The sequence below is a fragment of the Malus sylvestris genome, chromosome 3, assembly GCF_916048215.2.
Source record: "Malus sylvestris chromosome 3, drMalSylv7.2, whole genome shotgun sequence".
In the NCBI taxonomy this organism is placed as follows: Eukaryota; Viridiplantae; Streptophyta; class Magnoliopsida; order Rosales; family Rosaceae; genus Malus; species Malus sylvestris.
This window is the reverse complement of record NC_062262.1, coordinates 28,874,113-28,893,264: the sequence shown is the minus strand read 5'-3', so window position 1 is coordinate 28,893,264 and position 19,152 is coordinate 28,874,113. Positions and strand designations below refer to the sequence as shown.

Here is a 19,152-nt window from a genome sequence, read left to right as displayed (position 1 = left end):
TGCCCATCCCTAGTTGGGAATCATCGGGGAGGGAGGTGGTTATTAGGTTTTTTCTCAATTTTTGTTTTCTTTTAAATTTTATTTTTTATATTAATTAAGCTTTTAAGTCCAACTGTATAATAATAGAAGATGTATCAAATTTGAAGTGGAAGTACTATGTGCAGATGTGGTTTACCTAATAATTTCTTCTCCTTGACAATCACGCATGGGTAAATGCCATGGAGGCAGATTGTCTGCCCTTTTTTTTCCATACATTTCTCATCCCTTCTTATTTGTGCGGTCACAGTTAAGTTACATCAACATGTTATATTCCTATTACTTTTTGTTTTATTATCTTTATTGAAAAATTAATATAAAATGTTGATATGTCTTAATCGTAACCGCACAAATAGGAGGGGATAAGAATGATATGGGAAAGAGGGGCAGACAATCTGCCTCCTAAACGCCATACCAATATAGTACAACTAATTAATACGACCAACTCTTATTTATACCAATTATTTTAATTTGGGGATGCTATGCCATGCTCTGGCCCACCCACTATGCCACCCTTTAAACTGCCCCCTCGCAAGTCGCAACTGTATAAAAATATCAAAGAACCACACACCTTCAACTCCCGCCAGCCCTCTACAATTGAGGAAAATTAATTAGAATAGGCTTTTTAGTCAATATGGTCTTTGAGATTTGCTTAACTCATCATTTTGGTTTCTAAGATTTGAAATTGATAGAATTGGTCATTGAGTTTGTTCACAATCAATCATTTTGGTTATTATGTGAAAAATTTCCATAAAATAAAGGTCAAACGACAAAAATACCCTCAACTTTTGTCAAATCATTTTGGTTTATTGTTTATTATATTGAGGGCAGTTTTATTATTTGGTTTCTTGTTTAACATAATTTTTTTACGGAATGATCAAAATGATTGATAATGGACAATCTCAGAGACCACTTCCATTGATTTCAAATTTCAGGGACCAAAGTGAAGAGTTAGGCAAATCTCAAGAACCATTTAAGCTAAAAAGCCATTAGAATAAAGTGTATGCATCTCAAGCAAATCAAACCCCAAAAACTATTACTAATAATGTTAATCGGTGTTCAGCAAATTTCTCTCCTACCATTTGGGGCCATCATTTCTTATCTTATGCTTCTATCATATGAAATTCACTTAGACTGATAATTTGTCAAATATATGTGTTTGGGCCCAAAATATTGGTGTGGGCCGAGCTATGAGTTATTCTCGGCCATACAGTATGTTTCTAAAATCATTGCGAATTTAATTATTATCGGCCGCTTGGTTAAGTTCGGCCGAGTCCTAGTATGAGGCGGATTGCTGGGGTAAGTTGAATCCTAGTATAACAAGAAGTCTCAATGGGATAAGGATTCTGAGATTTGAAAAGTGAATGTGGCCGGATGAAGTGGTTGGTTCAAAGCCCTAATGCAGGCAGGATTGGCTGAGACTTGGTTGGATTAAGTTAAGGAATCCTAATCCGAGTATAGTTTTGGTTCGGCCATGATAAGATTGGCTACTATAAATAAGAAGGGGGTGCATCATTCTAAAGCCGTCAACTTAACACACAAACTGTCATGCGCAAACTCTCGCTCAACGCGAAACCTCTCAACAACCTTGAGAATTTTATTTTCTTTTTCGCCAACACATCTTCAATTTGGATAAACAGCACTGTGAAAGCAACCGGTGAACGCCTTCAATTTGGATAAACAGCACTGTTGCCGTAGAATTAGCCGACCGTGGAGCACCTTTAGTTTGGATAAACAGCAATGCGTCAAGGATTATCTATCCAAGTCTCGATCGAGAAGGATTTTCGAATCCTTATTGGCAGAGGCCATCTCATTAGCCTTCTCGGCAAAGTGAGGTGTTACAGATTATTGGGCTTGGCCCATTGAACGTCGATTTGTTTTATGATTAGATCTTCACAAGTAAGTTTTAGAGTTCTGCATTCTGACGGCCAAACCACATTCACCATCAAGACATATATCTCTTTTAAGTACTTGTGTCCGTATAGTTTGAAGCCAGTTCGGCATACTTTTACTCTTACAAATATAATCACCGTGATCGAACCAGGGGCCAACAATCTGTGAACTTTGTCAGACTAGCAGCCTTGTTTTCATGCTTTAGAACCCAAAGGCCGAGACATGTTCCTTCCTCGGCCACAGTCGCAAAATCAAGAAGTCAGCAGCGCGCTCAAGGCAACATCAACACATTTTACTCACCGGCCGAGCTCGACCGTCGAGTTGGCACGCCTCGCACACAACCGAATAAACTTGGCCTGCGTGCCATGTATATTTGGTAGTTTTTAGGGTCAACAATATGTTACCATTTTTCCTTTTTTTCTAATTCCCTTGCAATTTGTCTTTTTAGGAAACAAATATAGAAGAAGAGCAACATGTTCAAGAACTGAAAGTGAAGAGGATGATATAATGGCTCAAATACCTAGTAATCCTTTGAAAAAAATGGAATTGATTAATGCCATTCAATGCCTAGGCATGTCCCGTCATTTCGAAAATGAGATTGATCAAGTTTTGCTGCAAATTCACAACTCTTATGACTGTTACCACCACGGAACTGAAGGACGTGATGACGATGATCTTCACGTTGCTACACTCTATTTTCGATCGCTTAGACAACAAGGTTATTATATTTCATGTGGCTAGTTCTCAGTGTTCATGGCTTGTTGATAGCATTGTGTGGATTAAATTTCTTCCTCTAATTAAGCACGTAATGCATGCATTAATTAATTGTTTTTGAAGAAGACATGTTCAACAAGTTCAAGGACGTCAATGATGCGAAATTTAAGGAATCACTCACGAATGATGTCGTGGGACTACTAAGCTTGTACGAAGCTACACATCTGAGGGTACACGGAGAGGATATATTAGAAAAGGTATTAAGCTTTACCACCACTCATCTTGAGTCAGCAGCACATCATTTAAGCCCCGGGCCACTTTCGAAAGAAGTAAAGCATGCATTGTACCAGCCATTCTGGAAGGGCAACCCAAGGCTAGAAGCAAGGCATTACATGTCCATCTACCACAAACATAATTCACCTAATGAGACTCTCCTAACTTTTGCAAAGTTGGATTTCAACTTCCTGCAGAAAGTCCATCAGAAGGAACTAAGTGAAATTTCAAGGTTATTATATATATAATTGGTACCTAATATCATCAACTTCATGCAAAACTAATTAACTAATTCACTAATCAAATTCTACCTAAATTAATTAATGCAGGTGATGAAAGGAGTTGGACTTTGTAAACAAGTTACCGTTTGCAAGGGACAGAGTAGTTGAGTGGTACCTTTGGGGTTTTGGGTGCTACTATGAACCTGAATACTCCTTTGCTAGGATGATATTTGGCAAAGTTATTGCCATCGCAGTCGTTATTGATGATATTTATGATGTGTACGGTACATTTGAAGAACTAGAGCTGTTTACTGAAGCTGTTGAAAGGTTTGAAAATAAACATATTAATAATCCTTTAATTTGTATATCTCACAATTTACGGTAGTTAATTAGTGTTGGATTTTTGGATCGGTGGGCCCGTGGGGCCCACTCTAACAACACTACTAGAAATTGTGTAATTCGTCAGGTGTGAAGTTTTATCACAAAAAATCTTGATATTAGTGTTTGGACCCAATTTTACACCATCGGCCCGAGTAATCAAGGCCGTTGAGTGAGCATGGTTCTTAATTGTCGGATAAGAAAGTTAAGATAATTTTGTTATGGTTAAGAGATAATATGGCAAGTGCCTTCGCCCATGAGCGGTAGGTCTCGGGTTTGAGACTTGGGAGCAGCCTCTCCATAAATGGGGGTAAGGCTAGCCGACATTCACCTCTCCCAGACCCTGCGTAAAGCGGGAGCCTTGTGCACTGGGTACGACCTTTTAAGAGATAATATTATTGTTTTTAATCATAATAATTATCTTTTAATAATGAATTATCTTGACGCATTCAGACGTATGGATTGGAGCATCACAGCATTATGTGAAGAGTCCTAACACATGATGGCAAACAATTTTTATTGATTGGTGATTATTCATCTAAACTACACTGCAATCTTTATTGCATGAAGATAAGGGAGAGTCCAACATGAAGGATTAACCATGTTTTTTTTTGGATTAATTTGGTACCAGCTGCGTTGGTTGAAAAGAAAATAAGTTCTAGTTGGATTGTGTTTGGGCCATATGCTCCCCTATCTAATTGTAAAGTCTGATGGATGGAGTTTGACAAGATATTTGATGGAAGACTACCTTCCATGCATGCCTACACGTGGACTTTCTAGATGCTGATGATGATAATGCAACTTGAAATGTCTGGGAGGTCCACATGAAATTGTTAGGTGATTTGAATAATGAGATAAGTATCGAATCCAGCAGCCAGATTAATGATGTCCTATTTAAAATAGGATTATACCGCAAGGGTGGACTAACGAGATAAGGAGATTTTCAAGCACAAAAGATGAGATTGCATGCAAATCGGATGGTCAAAAGATAATATTCATAAGAATATTATTGGCAATTTACACGGTGAATAGTTTTACAAAGCCATCAAACAGACTGCACTGCTATAAATACAAGAGCATCAGCAGCATGGAGGGGATTTCCAACACAACACACAAATTGCCCTGCACAAACCCTCGCTCTACGTGAAACCTCTCAAACATCTTGAGATTTTTTTATTTTCTTTTTCGCCAACACATCTTCAGTTTGGATAAACAACACTGTGAAGGCAACCGGCGAACATCTTCAATTTGGATAAACAACATTGTTACCGTAGAATCAGCCGACCGTGGAGCACCTTCAGTTTGGATAAACAGACTGCGTCGAGGCTGACTGGTTATCTATCCAAGTCTCGGTCGAGAAGGATTTTTTCCTTATTGGCAGAGGTCATCTCATTAGCCTTTTCGGCGAAGTGAGGTGTTACAAGTTATTATATTCGGCACATTGAAAGCCGAATTTGACATTGAACTTCGCAAAACTAGCAGCTTTGTCTTCAAGCTTTAAAACCTAAAGGCCGAGAGTGTTCCTTCCTCGCCGCAGTCGCGAGAATTAGAAGTCAGCAGCGCACCCAACGCAACGTCAACAAATTTTACTCCTCGGCCAAGCTCGGTCGACGAGTTGGCACTCCCTGCATACAACCGAAGGATGTAGTTAGCTTATTAATTACTCGGCCTGCACGCCACGTAAGCTTGGTAGTTTTTAGGGTCAACAATTAGTTAAAGTGGAGTAACCATATTTAAATCCTATTATTTTCTTTTAACCCACCCACTGATGTGGGATTCCAACAATTAGCTAGTTTTTATTTTTTTTCTATTTTTTTCTTTCGTTGGACGTCGACAGTACGTGATGAAGCAAGAAAAGAATTTATACAACTATTGGAGCTTTCCAAACTTAACAACATCTATTGGCTAATATTGCAAAGGGAGTTGGTGGAAGAAGGAATCTTGTAGATATTAATAAGGGCCTCGGGCTAGTTGCGAGTGATAGTTTACCTTGTCACAGGTATTTTGCTAGCATGCAAAACTAAAAATTTAAATTATAAAATAAATTATAATTTGCACTCTTAAATTTTGGTGCAATTGTGAGCTCATACATCATCTTTCTATACAATTTCATACAAGGAGTTACCCAAAATTGTAAAGATTTTACATAGTAAGCCGGGCCTTGGAAGCTTGCTAGTGGCGACTCCCTTGGCGTGCGAAAGAGTAGACGCCGGGAGAAATACCGTGCGAGAGAGTAGATCCCCGACAGGATTGCTTGTTCAAAAATCGAAGAGGCACCGCTCTCCGAATTTCGAAAGCCAGATTTCCTTGGATAAAGCTTATCTGCAATCTTCACACGCAACATCAGCTTTCCAGATACCACAGACCATTTTTTCAAAGTGCTTTGACAAAGTTAAAACACTTGAATCTTGCAGCTCCCACTACATTGCTATAATCGAGAAGGGTAAATGAACAATGTTACTACTCACTGTTAGGACAATTCCTATATATGTCGACCTTCATCCTCCACAGCCAGGCAGACTTGCAAATAAATAAAAAATGCTCAACTTTTCTTCATATCCGAGAGGGCACTCTCAACAGAGTCTCTTGAAATACTCAGCTTCTTTTCCCCCCGATAATAACTCTGCAAACAAGCCACACTAGAGCAAGAGTATCTCATATCATTAGGGTTAAAAGTAAGAGTATCCCATATCATGCTTTTTCCCTGTCTTTTCCTTTGCCCTTACTCTTAATTGCAGGACAAGGAGAAAGAATTCAATCAGTCGGAACCTTAAATCAAACTTCCGATCTGGAACTGATTGCTCGGAACCTTTGCATGGTTGCTTGCCTAACATTGCTCTCGAGTACTCATCCTCAACTGTTGTCAAGGTCACGATGTCCTTCGGTAAATACCTCAGAATAGTTGATACAATATTGACGCTTTACACTGAAGCTGCCACGCATGGATGAGTCGATGAGGGGTAGTGCTCTGAAGGACCATTTAAATGCAAAGGTTGCGCACCACTTCTACGATGCAAAAGATTGAAGCATAAGGTTCAACGATGAGCGAAAACAGATCACTATAACATGACACCCTCATTGTAGAACCACATAATCCAGACGGATGAGTCTAAGTCAAAACCAAGCTCGACATCGTTGCCCTATCCGAATAGCTCGAGAAGCTTCAACAACCTTTCTCTAACACCATCACCAAAGAGCAAAGCATCGCCATGCCACATCCACTACTTTGTTAACAGCAAAAGTATCCCATATCATTAGGGTCGAACGTACTCTAGATTTGATGGACTTGTTTTGACCCTCAAATTCTTGAGTCAGCCTTATACTTTGGAGGAAACCAAAAAACCTTCCAGCCCAGTTCAAAAATAAGCCTGTGGAAAGTTACTTTTTCAAAAGCAAAAGTATTTCATATCATCTATTCTCCTTTTTCTTCTCTTTATCCTTCTTGCTGCCTGCAAGATAAGGAGAATGAGAACAATCAGCCGGAGCTTGAAATCAACCTTCTGATCTGGGACTGATTGCTTAGAACTCTGATTGCTTACCTTGTTTGTCACCTCTTTCAGCAGATCTCCTCGCTCAGAGACTTGGGGGACTCCTACTACATGGTTTGTATCGCGCTTGACCAAGCCTGAAACTACAAGTAAGCTTCAAGTGAAATTGATACATTACCTTTTGCGTCTCCACCGGTTAAAGATACCACCCCTGGATGGAGGAAAAGTACTTCTAGAGAAGATGCCACATCTACCTATGAGACAGATAAGGCAAGTGAAAATGATACCACACTTCGGTACTTAGAAGTTTTGTAATTACTCAGCGGCTTGGATCTTGTAAGTCCCCAACTGAAAAGCTTTCCTCACTCGGGAACTTAGGGGAGCACTGTTTGTACCATACTTGACCAATCTCGAAACTACTAAGCACCGGTCAACGTTATACCATCAAGGATCCAGAAGAGTTTCCCTCCAACCAGGAGGCCAATCACAGCACGACACGTATCGACATCAGAAGCCAATCATAGCGCGACACGTGTCAACATCAGAAGCCAATCACAGCATGACACATGTCAATGTCAAAACAAAGCTAGAAACTCTCTTCTATAAAAGGAGATCATTCTCCCACAAAATTTCCGAATGTCATTTGTACTAAATCATTCACTATTACTCACTAAAAGAGAGATTGAACCTATATACTTGTGTAAACCCTTCACAATTAATGAGAACTCCTCTACTTCGTGGACGTAGCCAATCTGGGTGAACCACGTACATCTTGTGTTTGCTTCTCTATCTCTATCCATTTACATACTTATCCATACTAGTGACCGGAGCAATCTAGCGAAGGTCACAAACTTAACACTTTCTGTTGTACCAAAGTCCTCACTGATTTTGTGCATCAACAATAATTATTTGTTTGTATTATTTATTTGTTACCTACTTTCATGATAATTATTTGTTGTATTATTTATTTGTTACCTACTTTCATTATAATTTTTTATTTGTTACCTACTTTCATTATAATTATTTCTTCTCCCGTATTATGTAGGAACTTCAAGAACAAGGTTGGTATAATGCCAAAACCAAAAGCAAAAACAAATCATTCAACCGGTGGGAATGTTGGAATATTGTTAAAGATTGTCCTAAATTTAGAGTTGTGCATGTCGATCCAAAAGTTTTCATGAACAGCACCCTTCTACACTCTACACCCAATCATGCCTTGCATGTTCATGAAGATGACACAGAAGAAGTGCTCGAAACGCCACCCTGAACAAGCGTCGGGGTCGACCCGTTATCCAATTAGGCCTCAAGGGAAGAAGGCTTCAAAGAGAAAAATGAGTGCTGCCAAGAATGATTATGCAAAGTATATGGAAGAACTTGCTCGCCAAGGTAAATTGACTTTGGCACGGGAAATGGCGAAATTTGAGGCTAATAAGGCTAGAGAAGAGGCAAAAGTTACAGCTGTTGAGAAAGCATTTCAAGCTAATGAGAGAGAAAGAGAGCTACTTAGGCAATAAAGGGAACAAGTTAGAGAAGAAATAATGGCTCAACGAGATTGTGACATTATGAACACGCCTTTATAAAGGAAGTCTCCAAATTCTAAATATTTTTGGAAGTCGGAGAAAGCAGACATGGTGTGAATGAGGAGTGCAAGAGAAGCGAGAGCAAGAGGAGATGGTCCTAACACGACAAGAGAAGATTATCCTAATACCACAAATTGGTTAAGTGATGATGAATAAAATACTTTTTGTAATCAGAGCCCATAATTTTCCAATCACTTTGGGTTGTAATTTATTATTTATTGAATAGAGTATTTTATGTTGTTTCTAATTTATTGAATTCAGTACTTTATTTAAAGTGAGAGTAAATTTATTTAATTTCGTAATTTATATGTACTAAGAGAATCTTTATTCAAATGACATAAACACAACAAATAAAATTACATAAACATACCAAATAATAAAAAAACTCACTAAATGAACTAAAAAAAAACACACCAAATAAAATTACATAAACATACCAAATAATAAAAAACTCACTAAATGAACTAAAAAAAACACACCAAATAAAATTAAATAAACACACCAAATAAAAACAAACACACTAAATGAACTTAAGTATCTTGAGCTTGTTTCAATTCCCACTGGTGCCCTATCAAGTCAATTTGTCGGGCATTGTGCATATATGGCCTTTAAAGTGCAGTATATCGTTGAATGAGCCTTTCATTGTAACGTTCATCCTTTTCTAATAGCTCGTGTTGCACGGGTTCTTCGGTGGCGTCATGAGCATAATATATTTGTGTTCTAGAATTGTTCATCGTGTCTAACTCATATTCATCAACGACATCATAATCGTACTCATCTTCCACAATCATGTTGTGAAGAATGATGCACGTCATCATAATGGATTGAAGCGACTCTAAATCAAACATTTTGGCAGCACCCCTGAAAACCGCTCTGCTAGCTTGGAGGATACCAAAACAACGCTCCACATCCTTCATGAGCCCTTCTTGATAGCTTGCAAAGTGTTTTTCCTTTGCACTTCGCAAACATGGCACTCTTTTGACAAACGATGACCACATTAGGTAAATGTCGTCTGCTAGGTAGTATGGCTCATCGTACTTATGTCTGTTGACCCAGTACGTGACTTTTGGTGTCTTTCCTTGTAGGACATCGTTGAACACTGGGGATTGGGCAAGATCATCCCAATAAAACCTCGCATCTCGCCCTTCTTCATAAGCCTTTGCAAGTCCATCTCAATAGGTCTCTGGAAGTACTCTGCGGTGTAGATAGATTTGATTGCTTCTCAAAATCTCATCAGGGACTTAAGAATGGTTGATTTCCCCATCCTCGCTATCTCATCCACTTGGTCTGCAGATGCTCTATATGCAAGAATCTGCAAGGCAGTAGTAATTTTTTGCTCGGGAAGGAGACCCATAACACCAAAAGCATCATTCTTTTGCACAAAGTAAGAATCATGGTTGCAAACAGCAATCATGATTTTGTTGAACAAATGTCGTTCCATTCTATAACGACGTCTAAAGTACGTATCAGGGAATGCACTATTACGGACAAAATAATCATCCAAGAGTTCCGTACCTCGTTGTTGCCTACTTCTATCAAGGTTTATGGAACGGCTGGGCCTGCAGATCTAAGCCATAGCTTGGATGACTCGACGAGAATGTGAGGTTCTGGCCATTCTTGCTTCGTCATCTCTCCTTATATGCTCCTCATCATCTTCCATCTCATTTTGGGCCACCTGGAGATTGAACATTCCTTTTGATTGGTTAAACAATTCTTCCTCTTGCTAATCGATTTCCCACATCATCTTGAAGAAGAAGACATTGTAAGAAGGAAGTAGAAACTATGAATAATGATACAGATTTTGATTTTGGTGAAGAATGAAGCAGAAACTATGAATAATGCTAGAGATCTTGAGAAAACTGGTGTGAGATTTTAGAGGATTGATGGTGGATTATATGGAGGATCCAGGAAGGATTAGATTGTAGATAATGCCACGTGGCATGCCGTCATTCGTTAAAAATCTGATCGAAATCTATCCTCAAATATTGTAAACAAATTGTGACATGTGACGCGACGTGATTTGTTAAAAATCTTATCGGAATTCTATCATTAACGATTCTGAAAAGATAATGACACATGGCACGACGACATTGGATAAAAAAATTATCGAAATCCATCACTAATAATTGTCTTTTCGAATAATGACACGTAGCGCAACAAGAACGATTAAAAATCTTATCCGAAATTCCAAATAAAATTATTTTGTATTATTTTATAAATAAAAAAATACTAATATTTTATTACCTATTGCCAAAGTTATTCAGTGTAGGGGTGGAGATGCAAAAGGTTGTTACTGTTCATTAAGGACAGTTACTGTTCACTGGGTGGATTAAATAGTGAATAGCCCTGAGGGGCCTTAGCAACAGTGGAGTTGCTCTAATAATTCTATTTAATAGACGGATATGATTGTCCAAAGAAACACTTATATGACTACCATTTAATCCAATGATCAAATATTCCAAATTTTGATGATTTATGCTAGAGATGATATTTGAAGGAATACCTAAAATATGGACGGTTAAATCGTTGAACTACAATGTGAAGTGAGCCATACAAATAATCTCTCGAAGAGAAAATGAAAGTCTCTGGTGTGTGGTCTTGTGGCTTCTACAGTAGAGAGAAAATGATAGAGAGGATCATTGTTTGTCCTTATATTATGTAAAAGTTAATTATGTTAACCTTATATGGTTATATAATTAAAACACAAACGAATGAGTGACTAACCTGATTTTCGTGGCAACCATGGAAATCGAACATGGAATGATCATGGTTGCAAACAGCAATCATGATTTTGTTGAACAAATGTTGTTCCATTCTATAATGACGTATAAAGTACGTATCAGGGAATGCATTATTACGGACAAAATAATTGTCCAAGAGTTCTGTACCTCGTCGTTGTCTGCTTCTATCAAGGTTTGCGGAACGGTTGGGCCTGCATATTTGAACCACAGCTTGGATGACTCGACAGGAATGTGAGGTTCTGGCCATTCTTGCTTCGTCATCTCTCCTTATACGCTCCTCATCATATTCCTTCTCATTTTGGGCCACCTGGAGATTGAACATTCCTTCTTATTTGTTAAACAATTCTTCCTCTTGCTGATCGATTTCCCACATCATCCTTGAAGAAGAAGACATTGTAAGAAAGAAGCATATATTATGAATAATGATACAGATTTTGATTTTGGTGAAGAAGAAAGCAGAAACTATGAATAATGATAGAGATCTTGAGAAAATTGGTGTGAGATTTCTGAAGATGGATGGTGGATTATATGGAGGATTAATGAAGGATTAGGTTGTAGATAATGCCATGTGGAATGCCGTCATTCATTAAAAATCTGACCGAAATCTATCCTCAAATATTGTAAACAGATTGTGACATGTGGCACGACGTGATTGGTTAAAAATCTTATCGGAATTCTATCCTCAACAATTCTAAAAAGATAACGACACGTGGCTGTGAACACGAAAATTTCCTGAAACGAAAGCGACAAGAACAACGTGCACAAACAAATATTTTTGTATTTGATGATTTTGGGTTACAATCTCTCTCTATTTTGATCCTCTGATTCGATCTCCGTAAGGTATTGATTTGTGGATGTTTCGTTGATCCAAGGGCCGTCGAGGCTTGATCTTGGATGAACTGTTGGAAGTTTCTTCAAGGGCTTTTGGGCTTGATCTTGGAGAACGGTTGTGCGGATTTCTTCAAGGGCATTTGGGCTTGATCTTGAAGGTTGATGGATGAATAGATCTTCAAGGGCTTTTGGGCTTGATCTTGAAGAATGATTGTGCAGATTTGTTGATGTTGTTGATCCAAAAGGCCGTTAGGGCTTGATCTTAGGATGAACGGATGATGAACGATGAATACTTTCTTCAAGGGCTGTCGAGGCTTGATCTTGAATTGGTGGATGTTCTTCAAGGGCCTTTGGGGCTTGATCTTGAATTGGTGATTGTTGATCCAAGGGCCGTCGGGGCTTGATCTTGGAAGAACGATGAACGAAGAACGAAGAACACTTTCTTCAATGGCCGTTGGGGCTTGATCTTGAATCGGTGGATGATTGTTGATCTAAAGGGCCGTTTGGGCTTGATCTTAGGATGAACGATGAACGAAGAACGAAGAGAGCTTTCTTGATTCTTCGGGAACCTGGATGCTTGAGAGCTTCGGAGTTTCAGAGCTTCAGAGCTTACTTAATGATTTTTTTGTTCTCCCCCAAATGAATGAATTAGCCTTCTATTTATAGAAATTTCCAAGGCCTAATTTTGAATATAATATTCCAAATGAAATAAGTCATTTCTGCCAGATGTTGACACGTGTCCTATTTGATGACTTTTCCAACTTATTTCGATTTTTTTGTTTAGACATACGGTACGTGTAGAATTTATGTAATACATGAGCGTCGAAACTTTGATTTATCGGTCAACATTTATTTACCGAAATTTCGATGTCTACAAATGCCCCCACTTCAAGGCGTGTCGTATACATGTGCTTGTCACGTGTAGGAGATGCGTTTTGAAGTCCCTTACTGTAGATGTCGATCCAAGGGTCATCGAGGCTTGATCTTGAATTGGGCTGGAGATTTCTTCAAGGGCCGTTGAGGCTTGATCTTGAATTGGGCTTGAGATTTCTTCAAATGTCGTCGAGGCTTGATCTTAAAGGTTGAATTTGGACCACAAAGAGCTTCATGTGGTAGATGATCTTTGGCTTTGGTAGTGGATGAATTGGCACATATTTGTTTTTTGCGCTTGTTGACTTTCCACAGCTTTGATCTTGAACTGGGTTTGATTCAAGGGTGGTGGACACTTGATCTTGAATCGGTCTTGTGATTTCTTCCATGGCCGTCGAGGCTTGATTTTGAATTTGGCTGGAAGCTTCTTCAAGGGCCGTTGAAGCTTGATTCTTGAGGGTTGACTCGAACACATGACAAGCAGGCACGAGGTGAAGGTGACGACTTGTTGCTCTGTTCAATCTTTCTAATTCACACCTGAGCAGTTTGGTCAACGGTATGATCTTCAAGATTGATGGGTTCTTCTTCCAGTTGGTGACTTGATCTTTAAGGATTTGATTCAAGGGTGGTGAAACGGCACATGCAGTCCACAACGCCTAGTAAGTCGACCCAAGAATTTGAGGGTCAAAACGAGTTCACCGTCCAGAGTGATTGCAACCCTGATGATATGAGATACTTTTGATTTTGAAGAAGTAGCAGATGAATCAGCACGTGCTTTGATGCACTTGTCTCCACATGCTTCAAGGTATCATTTTCATTTCCTTTATCTGTTCCTCAGGCAGATGTGGCATTTTCTCGAGTTCCTCATCTCAGACTCCTTCTGCTGAGTTGACTGTGCAGGCTGCATTCTTCTCTGCTTGTTTCTTCTGCATGTTGTCTCCACATGCTGCAAGGTATCATTTTCACTTGCCTTATCTGTTCTTCAGGAAGATGTGGCAGCTTCTTTAGAAGTACAGCAGCAGTGGAAGACGAGTACTCGAGAGCAGTGCTAAGTAGGCAATTAGGGAAGGGTTCCAAGCAGTCGGTTCCTTACCTGAGTTTGAGTGGAGGCTCCGGCATATTTTTTTCTTTATCCTTGTCTTTGCAGGTAAGAACAAGGACAAAGGAAAGGACGGGGAGAAAGCATGATATGAGATACTCTTGCTTTCTACCCTGTTGATATGAGATACTTTTGCTTTGGTGTCATTTGTTTGCAGAGGTACCCCAAGGAATAAGGAACACTGAGTGACTCGAGAGGCTTCTTTGGGAAGGCATTCTCGGAGATGAAGAAAGGTTCTGTATGTCTGCCTTGCTATGGAGGGTGAAGCTGGACAGTTATAGGAAGTTTTTTTTTTAATACATGTAGAGGTACTATTCTTTCACTCGTGTCGGCAACCATTGAGTGATTGATCAGTATAGCTTCACGTGTTTTCTTCTTCAACAGAAATCTTCGACAAATTGTCCGTAATTTCCGCCAAGCTGAGTGTGCATGTGACAGGTGTTGACAAGGCTGAAAAAGACTAGCGCCTCTTCGATATCTAGGATCGGCGCTTCGACAAATTGCCCGTGATTTCCGCAAAGCTGAGTTTGCGCGTGACGGGTGCTAACGCGTCTATGCTTTTCCGATTTCTGAGCTTGCCTCCTCGATTTTTGAATTGGCCTCTTCGAATTCTAAGCTCGCTTCTTCAATCTCTGAAATCCCGTCGAGTGTTGATTTTTATAGAGGCACGCAGTTCGTTTCAAAGCACACTTGAATTTTTTTTTTCTTGTAGAAAACTCCCTTCGTGCACTTCTAAGATCTTGATTTTGTCTGACTTCTTATTTCTTCAACACCTTTGAAAATGTCTGGACCCTCCGACCGTCGTTTTGATTTGAACCTTGGTGAAGAGGCAGCCCCGCCTTTTCCAAATAACATATGGCGCCCATCCTTCATATCCCCTACTGGTCATCTTACCGTTGGGGATTCGATGATGAAGAATGATATGACCGCTGCGGTGGTGGCCCGGAACCTTGTCACTCCCAAAGATAACAGACTACTTTCCAAGCGGTCTGATGAGTTGGCTGTTAAGGATTCTCTGGCTCTCAGTGTGCAGTGTGCAGGTTCTGTGTCTAATATGGCCCAACGCCTATTTGCTCGAACCCGTCAAGTTGAATCATTGGCGGCTGAGGTGATGAGTCTCAAACAGGAGATTAGAGGGCTTAAGCATGAGAATAAACAGTTGCATAAGCTCGCACATAACTATGTTACAACCATGAAGAGGAAGATTAGCCAGATGCAGGAATCTGACGGTCAGATTTTACTTGATCATCAGAGGTTTGTGGGTTTGTTCCAACAGCATTTGCCTTCGTCTTCTAGGGCTGTACCGCGTAATGAAGCTCCAAATGATCAACCTCCGGCTCCTCTTCTGCCTGAAGTTCCGCCGAGTGATGAGGTGCCACCTGATCAATGAAGGCTTTTGTTTGTTTGCACCCTTTTTTTTTTTTTTTTTTGGTATGTAAATGTTCTGTCTGTAATTTTTCCAGAGAAATCAATGAAATGGACTTTATTTCTCTCAATGCATTTGTTTTTTTTTTCTTCATGTGGTGCAATCCGCAACATCCCTTTTTTTTAAATTTATTTATTTAATTTTTTTTTTTTTATTTTTTATATTATTTTTTTTTTCTTTTCAGATGGTGCAATCCGCACCATCCCCCTTTTTTTATTATTTTTTTATTATTATTTTTTTTTCTTTTCAATGGTGCAATCCGCACCATCCCTTTTCTTTATTTTTTATTTTTATTTTTTTATATATATATTTCTTATATTATTTTATTATATCTTTTTTATTTCTTTTCAGATGGTGCAATCCGCACCATCCCCCTTTTTTATTATTTTTTTATTATTTTTTTTTTTCTTTTCAATGGTGCAATCCGCACCATCCCTTTTTTTTATTATTTATTTTTATTTTTTTATATATATATTTCTTATATTATTTTATTATATCTTTTTTTTTTCTTTTCAGATGGTGCAATCCGCACCATCACCTTTTATTTATTTATTTTTTATTTATTTATTTTATTTTATTTATATATATATTTTTTATTATATTTTTTTTTCTTTTCAAATGGTGCAATCCGCACCATCCCCCCTTTTTTTTAATTATTTTTTAATTATTTTTTTTTTCTTTTCAATGGTGCAATCCGCACCATCCCCTTTTTTTAATTTATTATTATTTTTTTTAATTATATATATATATATATATATATATATATATTTTATATGTTATTTTATTATACTTTTTTTTTCTTTTCAGATGGTGCAATCCGCACCATCCCCCTTTTTTTTTTATTTTTTTATTTTTTTTTTCTTTTCAATGGTGCAATCCGCACCATCCCTTTTTTTTATTTTTTATTTTTATTTTTTTATATATATATTTCTTATATTATTTTATTATATCTTTTTATTTCTTTTCAGATGGTGCAATCCGCACCATCCCCCTTTTTTTTATTATTTTTTTATTATTTTTTTTTTCTTTTCAATGGTGCAATCCGCACCATCCCTTTTTTTTATTATTTATTTTTATTTTTTTTATATATATATTTCTTATATTATTTTATTATATCTTTTTTTTTCTTTTCAGATGGTGCAATCCGCACCATCACCTTTTTTTTATTTATTTATTATTTATTTATTTTATTTTATTTATATATATTTTTTTATTATTATTTTTTTCTTTTCAATGGTGCAATCCGCACCATCCCCCTTTTTTTTAATTTATTATTATTATTTTTTAATTATATATATATATATATATATTTTATATGTTATTTTATTATACTTTTTTTTTTCTTTTCAGATGGTGCAATCCGCACCATCCCCCCTTTTTTTTAAATTTATTTATTATTTTTTATTATTTTTTTAATTTTTTATATTATTTTTTATATTTTTATATTTTTTCTTTTTAGATGGTGCAATCCGCACCATCTTTTTTTTTTTTTTTTAAATCATCACCCTCTTTTTTTTTTTCTATAAATACCCCCATATGTTGCTTGGCAATGGGCAGATGATTGAGCAGAGGGAGGATGCAGACGGACGGAGAACTATAGTAGAGGCTTCATGACCGGCTAGTCGTTTGACGGCAGAATGTAAGGTGGCAAGCTTCATGACCGGCTAGTCGTTTGACGGCGGTCATTGAAGTCTTTTCGTTGATTGGAGCATGGTGGCCAGAGTGACGAAGCTGGTGCTGGCAGCCTTGCTGCTTGAAGCTTGAGGCAGAATGTAATGCGTTGAGCTTCATGACCGGCTAGTCGTTTGACGGCGGTCATTGAAGTTTCTTTGTCGTTTGAAGCATGGTGGCCAGAGTGACGAAGCTGGTGTTAACAGCCTTGCTGCTGCCCTTGCCGCTTGGAGCTGGAGGCAAAATGTAATGCGTTGAGCTTCATGACCGGCTAGTCGTTTGACGGCGGTAATTGAAGTTTCTTCGTCAATTGGAGCATGGTGGCCAGAGTGACGAAGCTGCTTACCGTTGCTGCTTGGAGCTTGAGGCAGAATGTAAAGCGTCGAGCTTCATGACCGGCTAGTCGTTTGACGGCGATCTTTGAAGTTTCTTCATCGATTGGAGCATGGTGGCTAAAGTGACGAAGTTGGTGTCGACGGTCTTGCTGCTTTGTGCTCGAGGCAAAAATGTAAAGCGTCGAGCTTTATGACCGGCTAGTCGTTTGACGGCGGTTATTGAAGTTTCCTCATCGATTGGAGCATGGTGGCCAGAATGTACTGATGTTGCTGCTTGGAGCTCGTTCCAGTACGTCGTTTTTACCGTGTGGGGTTGTGCAAAAGACTGCAGCGAGTTTATGCTGTGTAGTGCCTTTTGTTGCAACTTTCCTCGGAGGTGACGTCGCCGTGCACACTGACCATGCCGCCTGCTAACTCATTCCTTTAAAGAAATAAAGAATTCGTATTTTGGATTTGCTCTTTATTCTTCAAAGTGTTTGTGTTTTTGTTGATGATGTGACTGTACTTGAAGTTTTGAAGTTTCAAGTTGCCTACGTACCCTCGATTGAGGAGGGATCAAGTTATAACGTAGTTCAAATGAGTGATGAATTTAACAGTGATTTTGAGGATGATTTTACCGTACACAGTTTATGCTCTTGCGGGCCAGGAGCTTTGGTGTTGCCTTTTATGCTCGTGCAGACCATGAGCGTTGGTGTCGCCTTTTATGCTCGTGCGGGTCAGGAGCGTTGATGTTGCCTTTTATGCTCGTGCAGACCAGGAGCTTTGTGCCATGCAGTTTAGACTCGTGCTGGCAAGGAGCTTTGGTTCGTGCTGGCAAGGAGCTTTGGTTCGTGCAGTTTAGGCTCGTGCGAACAAGGAACATTGGTTCGTGCAGTTTAGGCTCGTGCGAACAGCATTGGTGTTGCCTTTTATGCTCGTGCAGACCAGGAGCTTTGTGCCATGCAGTTTAGACTCGTGCGGGCGAGGAGAATTTGTGAATTTTGTCAAGCAATTTTGGAGAGGCGTTCCTCACAATCTTCATAGCAAGAAGCCTTGACTGAGTGATTGAAGAAGTCTTCGGGAAAGAAATCGTTCATTGTGATGGTAATGGACGATCTTTGTGTCACAATTTCATCATCTTCAACACGTTCACGTTGCTTTGAAGGTTGACAAGAGCTGCTTTGCCCCCTTTCCGATTGGCGGACTTGTGGAGGAGACGTATGCTTCTTGTGCAATTTCTTAGGAGTGACTTGAGTCCATCCTTCAACTTTGCTTGTCTTGGAGGATGCCCCCGGAGGTTGAGGTAAAAATTTTGAGTCGGAAGAGCCAGAAGTGATGGTGGTATAGTTTGACTTCACCACATCGTCAAGATCTAGCTCGATGATTCCTTTCTGAGCCAGCTTCATGATGAGATCTTTCAGCACGAAGCACTTTTCTGTCGGATGACTGATGAAGCGGTGGAATTTACAGTACCTTGGACTGTCGGTGCGATTCATCTCTTCTGGCCGTCTGCACTCAGGCAAGCTGATCACCTTCTTTTCCAGCAAGTCTTCTAACATGGCAACCACATCAGAGTCGGGGAATGGATAAGTTTTCTCCTCAAGCTCCTTCAAAGTG

At 38.9% G+C, this 19,152-nt stretch overlaps 1 pseudogene; it reads left to right on the top strand.

Annotated features, from left to right (window-relative positions):
• The first annotated feature begins 205 nt into the window (after window positions 1–205).
• On the top strand, window positions 206–3,522 carry LOC126617137 ((-)-germacrene D synthase-like; annotated as a pseudogene).
• Window positions 3,523–19,152: the final 15,630 nt, after the last annotated feature.